Below are 13,031 nucleotides of genomic sequence, written 5' to 3'. Positions count from 1 at the left end.
GGGCAGTCAGAGCTCCTGCTGCTGCCCCGAGTTGAGGGTTAGGGCTAATTTTATAAGGCATGGGTACGTGACTTATTTTTACTGGAGAAAAGAAAAGATGATGTAAAAAGTCATTAAATGATTTCAGTGCAGATGGGGTCTGGTTATTGTGCGGTCATATAACTTTAGATACGAATCTGGCCATATAGATCGGCATGTAGGTGAGGATGCCCTGGGCTTCTCTCCCTGGGGCGGTCCTAATTCATACCATAAAAAAAGTCCACTGGGTCGTATAGTTTGGCATGTAGGCCAGGTCACCTTGGGCTTCTCTAGCTGGGGCAGCCTTAATCCACATCATAACCCCCCCTGAACCCATTTGGCCCCGAAATCTTTTGGGGATATGGACGACGGTCAGTCTTCTGTAACTGCTTCCAGCTGTACAAGGTCGTAGAGCTGTCCCTAAATGGGGCCATAGGTATAGGTAGGAGGTTCAGCGGACCGGAAGACTGCACCCGTGGAGTCCAAGGCTGAGAAGGCATCCAGAGCCTCTGGAGACGAGAGAATCATTTGACGAGAGGTGGTCCAGGAGGTGAAACTTTGTTGACACGCGGAAGACAAACAACGAAACAGACAACAAATTATAATAAGAAATACAAGCAGTATGATTAACCCAATGAATAAGGTTTTGATAGCAGTCCAGAAACCTGGACCTGACCAAGAGTTCAACCAGTCATTTAGAGATAGGGGAGGGTCAGACCAGGACTTAATTTGGTGGCTCATATCAGATAGGAAGCCAGAGATATTCCGATGGTAGTCAGGAATATAGACACAACATTCAGTTTTTATAATGGCACAGGTGCCCCCCTGTGCTGCTGTCAAGACATCCAGTGCCATTTGGTTTTGGAGGACTGCCTTACGCATTTGGGACACTTCTAAATCAAGCAGCGAAAGGCTGTGTTGCGTATCATTTAATGCTTTCAAAGTAAATTTGTTTAGAGCTTCCATGGGCCAGATGACACTTTCGATTCCTAACTGGGGAAGGAAAATTGAGGCAACGTGGTCATACCAGTGGAAGGCAGAGCAGGTCCAGCACTGTTGCAGGTTGGGTAGGTTAGCAGGAGGAGATATAGTAAATGTAGTTCTACCTTGCATCCAGACAAAGCCTAGAGTGCATCGTCCAATCCATCCAGGTGGCAGCCTAGGCCATAAGTCGGAGCCACATAGCCACTGAGTGCCATTAGGGGCTAACCAACGTGTGCTGGGCCGTCCAGCCCAGTCAGTCCCAAACCAATCAGTATTTTTTAAGCTTATGATATGAGAACACATATGATGGGGAATTTGTCCCATAGGTCGGGTGCTATTAGGCCACGTATCACAGGTGTGATTGGTTTGTTCCCAACATATAGTGGCCTTTTGACTGAGTTGACCACTAGTAGGAGTGAGCCAAATATATTCGTCCCAAATTTGATATAGTCCATCCTGTGTGTATCAATAAGTTGGGGATTTTACTTTTGGAACTTGTCTTTTATGATCCACCTGTGACAAGGCAAATCTAGTTAGTATTTGGGCAGTAGTGTTGAAGGAAAAGGTTTGCTTGTGGCCAGGGAACTCCCAGGTATCAGAGATGGATGGCCACAAGGAAACATTATGATCAGTAACAGATGAATCTTGCAGAAGAGAAGAGCTAGAATCTAATATCCATGAATGTGTACTATACCTTCTACTGAAACATAATTTTTTTCTCTCTAAAATCACCCTCATTTTTATAAAAGATAGCCAAATTAAGATTAACTGGTCTGCCAATTATTTACATAAGTGCAGCAAGAATACCGATTGATTATACAGGCTTTTTAAAATCTGCTTTACTGGAATTTTTTTTTTTTTTTATGAGGAATCTCAGATTGAACTGTAAAGGCCTCTTGAGGCCAGAAAAGCCAAGCCAAGGACTTGCCATCAGATTTTGCCTGCAGTACCTCCAGATTTGGGTGGACTCCTCTCTTCTCGAGGTCCCCCAAAACATTTTGAGGTTCCTTGCACCTGCCAGACAAGCAAGCTTCCTTACTTACCGGGTAAGATTGCCAGAATCTCTGTAAACAAGGTACCAGGCCCATGTTTCCAAGTGGCTTTAGTTTCAGAAAGTCCAATCTTTGTTCCTGAAAAGCTGTGTTGTCATATCTGAGCCTGTATATTTCTCTCAAATATGACATTCCAGTCAAAGCCTTGGTAAGATAACCAATGTGTCCTGTTATAAGGAGAACAGATTCTTATTGAACTTTTGCAAATATTGCCATGAAATAACATACTCACAAAGAGTTTCCAAATTCTGGAGGGATAAGGTCGGGAGAAAAAGACAAATGTTTCAGTTTTGCTCATAAAGATGTATTTCACTAAATTGCTGTAAGTCATGGTTAGCATAAGAGAAAAGAAAGAAAGATTTCCTTAAACATGAGAAAACAAAACAAAACATCAAAACTCAGCAATATTTCAAACAGAAGTCATAAAAAATTATAATCATCCTCATCAGTTCACACAGTCCTGTATAATCAGTTCTTGAGCTTAATCTTCTGTTAGCAGATCTATGAGCTTAGTTTCTGTTAGAATTCTGTAATTTCTTACCCAGTTCAGTTTTACAATCTGAAAGTTTATCAGAAACCTGTAGTTTAGAACCCTTGTGTCAGAATCCTTTCCAGGAATTTCTCTGGAGATGAAACATATTTGCAAAAGCAGAAAGCATCACAGTAAAACAGCAACTATCTGAAAATGGACAAAAGACTCAAAAGGGCAATTGATAAAGAAACTTGACTACTTCTGTGACATACAACACTTCAAGATAACAATTGGAATTACAACCGATAACCAGGACAGATCAAAATTTTAGGAATGCTATATAATTTTAAGACGCCTATATTAATAGCATTTACCCACATAATAACACCTGAGAAAGTTTATCATCACTTATTTGACAATGCTTCCCATGTAATTTAGTATTTTCAAAAGAAACCCTTTTATTCAGGACTTGAATATTTTTGACGAGAAGCTTGTCAAAAATACCAAAAGACTTTAAAACACTTGTTCAGACAACGCTCACTGTGAAACAATGCTCAGGTATCTATTCAAAGTGATAACAGAAAGAGTCAAAAATCTTAAGAGTGACCTCAGTCATTATTTTAACAAAACAGATTTGTCTTTTAGGTAGAGTTAGAGCAGGCCAAAAGTTCAAGAAAATTATCCTTTGAGAGAAAACCAAACTTTAATTTCTGTACCAGCTTATTTTTAACATTGAAACTCATTCACTTAATTGGATTTACTTTAATCTTAGTCTGCTTCACCAGTCATAAAACTCCTTTCAGAATTTCTCCTTCACAAACCTTCTGCAACTTTCTTTTTGCCTTCAGAATTTGTCCCAAAGTCTTTCTTTTTTCCTTTCTAGTACTTTAGGACAAATTTCTCTTTCTTAACCCATCAAACAAAAATACTTCCATTCTTTATACCCTCTTTACTGAAAACATACATTTTAACTTTCCTTGAATACAGAGCTGTTTTCCTTATTAATTTCCAGTAGCTTTAATTATATAGGTTAATAAGAACTTTTAATCCTTAGCAGACCATAGTAAACACTAAAAAAGGTAAGCAATTACGAATTGTCTTTTATACCAGCATTCTAAACACTTCACAATTTCTAGAAGCATGCTGCTTTACAATAACAGACCCAAAGACTTTTAGCCTCTCTGCAATAAGAAGCCAAAAGTAGATAACTTAGATAAGTTTAGCTGTAATGCTTGTGTGCTATCCAATCCAAAAATGACCCAGATGCTCAGATTTTGATCATTTAACTTAACTTGGCAAAACTCAAGATTGTTATCAAAACAATTTGGAAGCTGTTTTTTTTTTTTTCAAGTATACAGACCATAAAACAGTTATTGTACCCACAAAAACTTCATGAGACATTAGACAAAACTGGTCATCATTTAAAGCTATTATTTTGCTGACGAATTTAACAGACAATGTGAACTTATTTGACTAGTAAACCCAGGCTGCATGCCTGCATCATATGCAAATACTGACAACTCTGACAAGACTATTTTCAATCAAACCAACAAACTGAAACAAGCTTTCATTTACCAAAGGTTAATTCACATCAAGTTAACTTGAAAGACATTGGATTAATTTCTACTACATTTAGAATTTATGTAAGGGCTTACTTTAAGCCAATTAAACAGAGCTCTTAATTTTGGCCATACCATCCGGAGGTAAAATATCACACATAGAACGTACACGTAGACACATGTACACAGAGACTGCACAGCTATTGTTTTTTACCAATATTTGTGAAGAAGATACTCAAGATGCTAGATTTTTTGGGCAAGGGCACGCTTATGGCCGTTTTTCCTCTCCCCTCCTCTTTTTTTTCCTTCAGTCTTAGGAATTAGTGATGGGCTAGATAGTAGTTCCTGGAGAGGGGAGATGATAATCCTTTTCGTGATAAAGGAACTAGGTGAAATCTGAACTGCCTCTAGAGCAGTATTTCCAGTCTTGCAAGGATTTTCTAAGGACAGTTGCTCTTGATTTCCCAGAAACTGGATTGTAACTCAGATTACATTCCAGGTTGATCTACCTGTCCAACTGCATCACAAAGGCACAGAGAAACCCCTCAAATTTTCTCCCAGATGGAGTTAGAATTCATCCACAGGGTGGGTCTCTGGGGATGCTTAGGGGCCTTCCCTGTGGCAGTAAAGCCAGTGTCTGACTGACAGCAGCTGGAGAAAGGGTGCAGAGGCCGATTGCGGGGGTGCAGAGGCCGATTGCGGGTGTTGACATAGTTATAAGATTTAGTCAAGTCCCGCTCAGCCTGGGCACTTTGTCTCTGAGCCAGCAAAGTTGAGGTAGGGAAGCAGGAGGCAAAGGCCTGGAACTGGCTGGAGGCTGGGGCTCCCAGAGCCAGGTTTGAGAGTTAAATCCCTGGCAAAAGGCTTATTTTTCCAATTTTACAGAAGGTCAAGGTTCTGCTCAGGTCTAGCCTGAACTTAACCTCGACTTGGTGACAACAGAAGAGATGATGAGCAAAACAGACAAAGAAAGGAAAAGAAGAGATCAGACCTCACCCTCATGGCCTTTTCCAGAGGGTTATCAAGATAAGAGTCACACAACAGTTCCCGTGCTGGGGCACACTACGCTAGCACGACAGTTCACAGACTAGATCACAGGTCTCCTACCCTCATAACCGACTCAGTAGGTGACTAAAATACTCAATGAGTCAACTGTCAAGAGAGGGCACCCCCACTTAGGGTTGCTGGGGTGATCAGGCCGAATTGACGAGTAGGATCTTAACAGCGACTCAACCAAAGCTTAACCAAGGACAAAGAGGTGTCCCCAAAAGAGATCCAGAAAATTCACTCCCAAAAATAGCCTAAGAAAGTAAAGGCAAGAGACGACAAAGGCCCCTTATGAAAGCAGTTGGGACCTCTTATGACAAACTTCCCCGAGAGCTTACACAGCCGGACAAAGAGTGTCAAGTTTCCCGGAGCCTCAGTCTATGTGACTGGCCGCCAAGATGCATGCCGGTACATGCATCCTCCGATGGCGGAGACCAGAAAGGTCACAAAACCAAGCTCTCAAGACATAGAACAAGACAAAAGGCCCAGACAACAGGCTTATAGAGACGCCTGTGTCTTATGACAAACAAAAAGACAGAGACAAGGAAAAGTCTATCTCTGGGAGGAAAAGGATCTACGACCAGTGAGTACTCAAATCCTAGAGTCACTGAATCCAAGAAGCTAGCCTCACCAACATTTTCTCCTGCTAATCTAAATTTAGAAGAGCAAAAAACTCACCACTCTTGCTTCCATTGGACTCTGCCGGCAGAGATCCGGGAGACTGACGTGGTAAGAACTCTTACCTCTTGCCAGCTCTCATCAGGGGCCGCAGCAGTCCAGGAGCAAGCAGTGTCCAGCCAGTGAAATTTCATCCTGCTGACTACGCCAAAACTGTAGGGGAGGAGGACATTTCCTCTCCCCAAATGGGGGTTCGTCTGGCTGGAGAACGAATTAAATTCACATGAGACAGAATCGCAAGAGAAAATTAAACAAAGCTTTATGAGGAACCATGGCCCGGGGCCTTTCTTCCCGAAGGAAGAAAGGGCACCCCCACTTAGGGTTGCTGGGGTGATCAGGCCCAGAAACCCAAAGTTGGGGCTCCCAGAGGTGGAGCCTTTTACTCTTTAAAGATTTCTTTGTTTCCCGGTTGCAAAGCTCAAACGGAGACGAAAATGGCCATTGTAACTCCAAGAGAGACAAAAGAAACGGGTCCATTACCGTGAAAAATCCCCCCTGAACCTAGGGCAGCGTCCTACCCATTGTTCCTACTGTGGGGTTCCTATAGCAAGGGGTGATGGGGGCATCCCCCGGCATTGCATCCCTTGTATACCTTCCCTGTTATGCCTGGCAGTAACAGGTGCCTGGTGCCTATTCTGCCTGACAGCATAGGCCTGGTGAATGGTCCCCGAGAGAAAAGGAGAAAGAAAAGGAGCCATTACCTTGAAAATCCCCCCATTGGGGTTCCTGTAGCAAGGGATGATGGGGGCATCCCTTGAACATCTTCCCTATTCTGCCTGGCAGTAATAGGTGCCTGGCGAATGGTCCCCAGGATAAAGGATAGAGAAAAACAGTGAGGAATTTTCCGCCAGTCTGGGGGACATTCTACCCAATTGCATCCTGGAGCCATTCTCCCAAGAAGGGGTTCCCATACTCCACCAAAGGTTAGAGATTGGTACTTTCCTTGAACTGGAGTCCCGAGTGGGACTTTCCTCGCAGTTCAGAGCGTGGTCAGGTGCCAGAGGGAGGGATCCCAATCCAGCCTTAGGAAAAGAAACCTTCCACGGGAGTCTTGGAGATTGGCGACCGTCCTAATGACTTAAGTGGCCGACCTGCGCCCACGTAAAATTTGTCTATTAGAGATAGAGTCAGGAAGGAATGGATTAATTCATTCTTCATCACCCTGAGGCTTAAGGTACTGATTCTCTTCAAGCTGAATGCCACAGTTTGCACCATAGAGTAGCCATGGGCAGCAAACGTGGATTCATACAGCCATCCAAGAAAGTTCCCGATGGAGAAGTGAATTTAGATCCATCCTTGAAAAAGAGAAAGGCACAAGGAAGAAAAGGGCACTTACCAGAACTCGAGCTCACAAGCCGATGAAGCAATTCCCCGTACGGGCCACCAGAAATGATGCGGGGTCTGTGAGCCGAGGAGTCAAAAGAAAGATTTCTTAGACTCTCAAGATCTGGCAGTGGTGCTCTTTTATTTAGAGAATAGTGTGGAATAGCATGGGGGCAGGACCCATGGGCAGGCAGAGCTGGTGTGTGGGGACAAGACCCACGGGCAGTCAGAGCTCCTGCTGCTGCGCATGGGGACAGGACCCATGGGCAGGCAGAGCTGGTGTGTGGGGACAAGACCCACGGGCAGTCAGAGCTCCTGCTGTTGCCCCGAGTTGAGGGTTAGGGCTAATTTTATAAGGCATGGGTACGTGACTTATTTTTACTGGAGAAAAGAAAAGATGATGTAAAAAGTCATTAAATGATTTCAGTGCAGATGGGGTCTGGTTATTGTGCGGTCATATAACTTTAGATACGAATCTGGCCATATAGATCGGCATGTAGGTGAGGATGCCCTGGGCTTCTCTCCCTGGGGCGGTCCTAATTCATACCATAAAAAAAGTCCACTGGGTCGTATAGTTTGGCATGTAGGCCAGGTCACCTTGGGCTTCTCTAGCTGGGGCAGCCTTAATCCACATCAGTCTCATCTCTCTTCTCCTCCCCTCCTCTACAGATAACTTCTTTAGTTGGTTTGTTGTGTGTCCTTCCAATGTTCCATATAAATGAAAATAAAAGCAGATAGGAATATTTTTATTTTCTCCCTTTCTTACACAAAAAACCATACTGTACACACCATTCTGTACTTTGCTTTGTTCATTTCACAGTAATTTGGTCTATGTTTCCATGTCAGTACGTAGAGCTTCTGTGTTCTTTTTATAGGTACATAGTATTCCATTGTGTAGGTGGACCATCTCCTATCAAAGGACATTGAATTGTTTTCAGTGAAAAATGATGCGGTAAATTACCTTACATATGCCATTACATACATGTGCCAGTTTATCTGTAAGATAAACTTTGGAAATAGAATTGCTGGATCAAAGAGCAAATAGATTTATAATTTTGGAAGATGTGGCCAAATTGCCTCCCTTAGGGATTGTATTGATTTCACCCCCCAACAACACATGGCAGTGCCCGTTTTCCTACAGTGCTGCCAATTCAGTCTGGTCATAAAAGAGTTTTCGGTTCTTTGACCATCAGAGAGGTGAAAAATGGTATCTCTGTGTAGGTTTACTTTGCATGTCTCTCATGAATGAAGTTGAGCATCTTTTCTTATGTTGAAGAGCTACTTGAATTTTTTTTCCTGTGAAGTTGTTTTCATGTCCTTTGCCCATTTTTCTGTTGGATTGGTTATCTAGTTCTTAGCAAATCTTTTTGTTGTTGGTGCCGTCGAGTCGATTCCCACTCCTAGAGACCCTGTGTACAGCAGGGCAGAACTCTGCCCGGGCTCTTGCGCCATCCTTTCATTTTTCAGCGGTGTATCAGATAATGCTCTGCTGCTCTTCTTAGGGTTTTCATGGCCAGTTTTCTCAGGAGTGGGTGGCCAGGTCCTTCTTCCTAGTCTGTCTAATCTGGAAGCTCTGCTGACACCTGTCCACCACGGGTGACCCTGCTGGTATTTGAAATACCAATGATATAGCTTTCAGCATCACTGCAACACACAGCCACCACAGTATGACAACCAACAGATGGGTGATGTGGTTCCCAGACCGAGAAATGAACCCAGGCCACAGTGGTAAGAGCACCAAATCTTAACCACTAGACAACCAGCAACTCTTTATATATTAGGATAATTATCTCTTGGTTGTTAAATTAATTGCAAATGTGCTTCTCAGAGTTTTGTTTGTTTTTGACTTGTGTGTGGGTGATGGTTGATGTTGCCATACATGGGTTTTTGTTTCTTATGCCATCGAATTTCTCCATCTCTTCTATTGCTTCTAGATTTTGAGTCAGTTTAAAAGGCCTTCCTTATTCCACGATTATGAATTAATTCACCTGTGTTTTCGTCCAATTCTTGTAGGATTTCAGTTTTCTTACATAAAAATATTTGAAGTTTATCTAGGTACATCGCATGGCATTTATATCCAACTTTAGTTTTTTTCCAGATGACTCTCCAGTTGTTTTAACACCATTTTTTTTAGAAGTCCATCTTTACCTCTCTGATTTGAAGCACCAGCTCTATCATATGCTGAATGTGTATGCACATTTAGATCTATTTCTGGGCATTTTCTTTTATTCCATTGGTTAGCAGGTCTGTTCATGAGCCAGTAACACACAGTTTTAATTATTCCAGCTTTCTAATATCATTAATATCTGGAATTGTTGGTCCCCTCTCATTGTTCTTCTATTTCAGTTTCCATGGCTATTCTTTCTTGTTCTTTTTTGATATGTACCTTAGAATTAGCTTTTAAGGTTCCAGGAAGCAAAATTGTTAATATTTTTATTGGGATCATTTTACATTTATAGATTAACTTGGGGAGAATTGGTGTATTTATGAGACTGAGTCTTCCTGCTAAGCATCTGCTGTGTCTTTCCATTTGCTCAAGTCTTCTTTTGAGTATGCCACGTGTGTTTTAATATGTTTGACATATGGATTTTGTACATTGTAGTATACTGCAAAAATGACCACAATTCTCCACCCCTCCCTGTACCCCTGCCCTCTGCAATGTGACTTTCCAGCTCCTTCCATCAAGAGATGGAGTCATTTCCTGACCTGTTGATTTTAACCAGTAGAATGTGGGGGAGGTGACACTGTGCCAGTTGTAAACCCAGGCCTCAAGAGGCCTTGTGCACTTCTGCTCTCGCTCTTGGAACCCTGTCCAGCCGCCACATGAGCAAGCTAAGGCTAGCCTGCTAGTGAGTGAGAGACGTGTGGCCTAGTTGCCCACATTTCCCCAGCTCAGAGAAGCAGAAGCCAGCCTCCAGAAGCGGACCCCCCTAGCTACTGATAGCTGACCACAAATATGTGAGTGAGCCCAGGTGAGCCCAGAAGGACCACCCAGCTGAGCCCAGCCCAGTAACTGACCAACAGAATTGTCAGCTAAGTGAGTAACTGACCAACAGAATTGTCAGCTAAGTGAGTACTTTCAAGCCGCTAAGATCTGAAGTAGTTTGTAACAAGGCAAAAACTACCTGGTGCACATAATTCTTTTTAAGCTTATTTCTAACTGTTGTATCTTTTTACTATTGTAAAAGAGGGGTTTTATGGCAGAACAGACCAACTATCCTCTAAGCCCATTTCCTCTTCCTCCTGGGCACACTCCTGTCTTCCCTGCAGTTGTGTTAAATGTGACTGCGCCCTAACCAGCAGAATGTGGGAGAAAGTGAACAGCCTCTGCCAGACCTAGTCCATATGAACCTCCTTGCCATCCTCTGCCCTGTCGCTTCCTCTGCTCTGTGGCTGGATGTGAGTGTCCAGAGCAGCCGTGGAAGCCACTTGGAAGATGACAGAGCCACCATCCTCCTGGCTCCCTGAATAACTGCATGGAACAGATTTCCCTGCTCTCCATTCCCGGTCCCCACCACCCCATGATTATGAGTGAGAAATAAACTTCAACTGTGTTGAGCCATGGAAATTTTTTTTTCCTTAATACACGTTAATACAGGTTTTTTTCCCCCATCATATCTTAAAAAAAAACAAAACAGCTCTATCAAGATATAATTCACATACCATAAAATTCATTCTTTTAAAATGTACAATTCAGTGGTTTTTAATATATTTACAGAACTGTGTAACCATCACTGCTGTGTAATTTTAGAACATTTTCATCACCTCAAAAAGAAATCCTTGGGGCCGGCCCTGTGGCCGAGTGGTTAAGTTCATGCACTCCACTTCAGTGGCCCAGGGTTTCACGGGTTCGGATCCTGGGCGTGGACATGGTACCACTCATCAGGCCATGCTAAGGCCGTGTCCCACATAGCACAACCAGAGGCACTCACAACTAGAATATATAACTATGTCCTGGGGGTGCTTTGAGGAGGAGGAGGAGGAGAAGAAGAAGAAGAAGAGGAAGAGGAAGAGGAAGAGGAAGAGGAGGAGGAGGAGGAGGAGGAGGAAGAAGAGGAGGAAGAAGAGGAAGAGGAAGAGGAAGAGGAAGAGGAAAGAAAGAAGATTGGCAACAGATGTTAGCTCAGGTGCCAATCTTTGAAAAAAAAAAGAAAGAAATCCCATATTCAATAGCAGTCATTCCATATTCCCCCTCTCCCAGCCCAGGCAACCAAAATCTACTCTATCTCTATGGATTTACCTATTCTGGACATTTCATATAAATGAATTTATATAATATGTGGTGTTTTTTGACAAGGTTCTTTCACTTAGCGTGTTTTCAGAGTTCATCCATGTCTTAGCATGTATCAGTACTTCATTCCTTTTTATAATAAGCTCGATAATATTTCATTGTATGGATAATACTACATTTTGTTCATCTGTTCCTCAGTTGATGGATATTTGGGTGGTTCCACTTTTTGGCTGTTAGGAGTAGTGCTGCTATGAACATTCATGTATGTTACAGACTGAATTGTGTCTCCCTAAAAAAACCATGTTGAAACCCCAACCCCCAAATGTGACTATTTGGAGTTGGGGCTTTTGGGGAAGTAATTAAGGTTAAATGAGATCATAAGGGTGGAGCCCTCCTCCAATAGGACTGGTGTCCTTAGAAGAAGAGGAAGAGACACCAGAACTCTCTCCCCTCTCTTCCTGAGTGTGCACAGAGGAAAGGCCATGTGAGGACACAGCGAGAAGGCAGCCATCTGCAAGCCAAGAAGAGAGGTCTCACCAGAAGCTGAGTTTGCTGGCACGTTGATCTTGGACTTCCAGCCTCCAGAACTGTGAGAAAATAAATATTCATCGTTTAAGCCACTCAGTCTGTGGTATTTTGTTATGGCAGCCCAAGCAGACTAACATAGTGTACACGTTTTTGTGTGGACTTGTTTGCATTTCTATTCATTTCATTTCACTTCTGTTGGGTATGGAATTGATGAGTCATATGGTAACTCTATGTTCAACATTCTGAGGAACTAACAGACTTTTCCAAAGCAACTATACCATTTTACATTCCCACTAGTGGCATATGAGGGTTCCAATTTCTCCATGTCCTTGCCAACATTTGTTTTTAACTATCTCTTTGCTTATAGGTCATAGCTATCCTGGCGGGTGCGAAATGGTATCTCATGGTGGTTTTGATTTGCATCTTTCCAATGACTCATGGTGTTGAGTATCTTTGACCATTTGTATATCTTCTTTGGAGAAATGTCTATTCAGACCCGTTACCTATTTTGAAACTGCATTATTTGTCTTTATTATTGAGTTGTAAAAGTTCTTTACATATTCTGGATACAAATCTCTTATCATGTATATGATTTCAAAACTTTTTCCCATTCTGTGGAATGTGTTTTCACTTTCTTGATGGTCTTTTGAAACAAGAGTTTTTAATTTTGATAAAGTATAATTAATCTATTTTTTCTTTTGTTCCTTGTACTTTTGGTATAGTATTTTTTAGGTTTTGGTGTTAGTTTTATATTTATTTTATAAACAGAATTGGAAAATTTTTCTTCTTTTAGGTGCTCTGGAACAATTTAAATAGTATTAGAAGTATTTGTCCTTTAAAGGTTTGGTAGAATTTTTCTGTGAAGCCATTTAGGCCTGATGCTTTTGGTGATATGGGGTAGCTCCAGTCTTCCTTCTTAGCAGGAATTGCCAATTTTCAGTTGTTAAATACATCGTGGAATGTTTGGTTGCAATTTTTGTGTGTTTTGTAAAGGCAAAACTCTGATGAGTTTTTATTTTCTGTAGGTAAGTTTACTGCTCCTTTCCACCTTTTTCCTAATAGTGTCTTTAAAAAAATATCAGTATTATTGAGTACAATTTATGTATGAAAAGAAGCATCCATTAAAATGTACAATTCTA

The 13,031-nt window shown here is 42.0% G+C and overlaps 1 protein-coding gene across 4 annotated transcripts in view; it reads left to right on the top strand.

Annotated features, from left to right (window-relative positions):
- Window positions 1–13,031, top strand: part of XYLB (xylulokinase) — a 78,264-nt gene that overhangs the window by 5,677 nt on the left and 59,556 nt on the right. Inside the window, exon 1 of one of the 4 annotated variants that reach the window (XM_070237967.1) lies at window positions 11,837–11,953. The exons of the other annotated variants lie outside the window; for them this stretch is intronic. The gene's annotated coding sequence lies outside the window, so the exon portion shown is untranslated. Of the gene's footprint in view, window positions 1–11,836; window positions 11,954–13,031 lie in introns of those variants that run through there. 4 annotated transcript variants of the gene reach the window in all.

The sequence above is a fragment of the Equus caballus genome, chromosome 16 (genome assembly GCF_041296265.1).
Source record: "Equus caballus isolate H_3958 breed thoroughbred chromosome 16, TB-T2T, whole genome shotgun sequence".
Lineage (NCBI taxonomy): Eukaryota > Metazoa > Chordata > Mammalia > Perissodactyla > Equidae > Equus > Equus caballus.
Note: the sequence above shows the minus strand (reverse complement) of the source record. Positions and strands in the feature narration are given on the sequence as shown.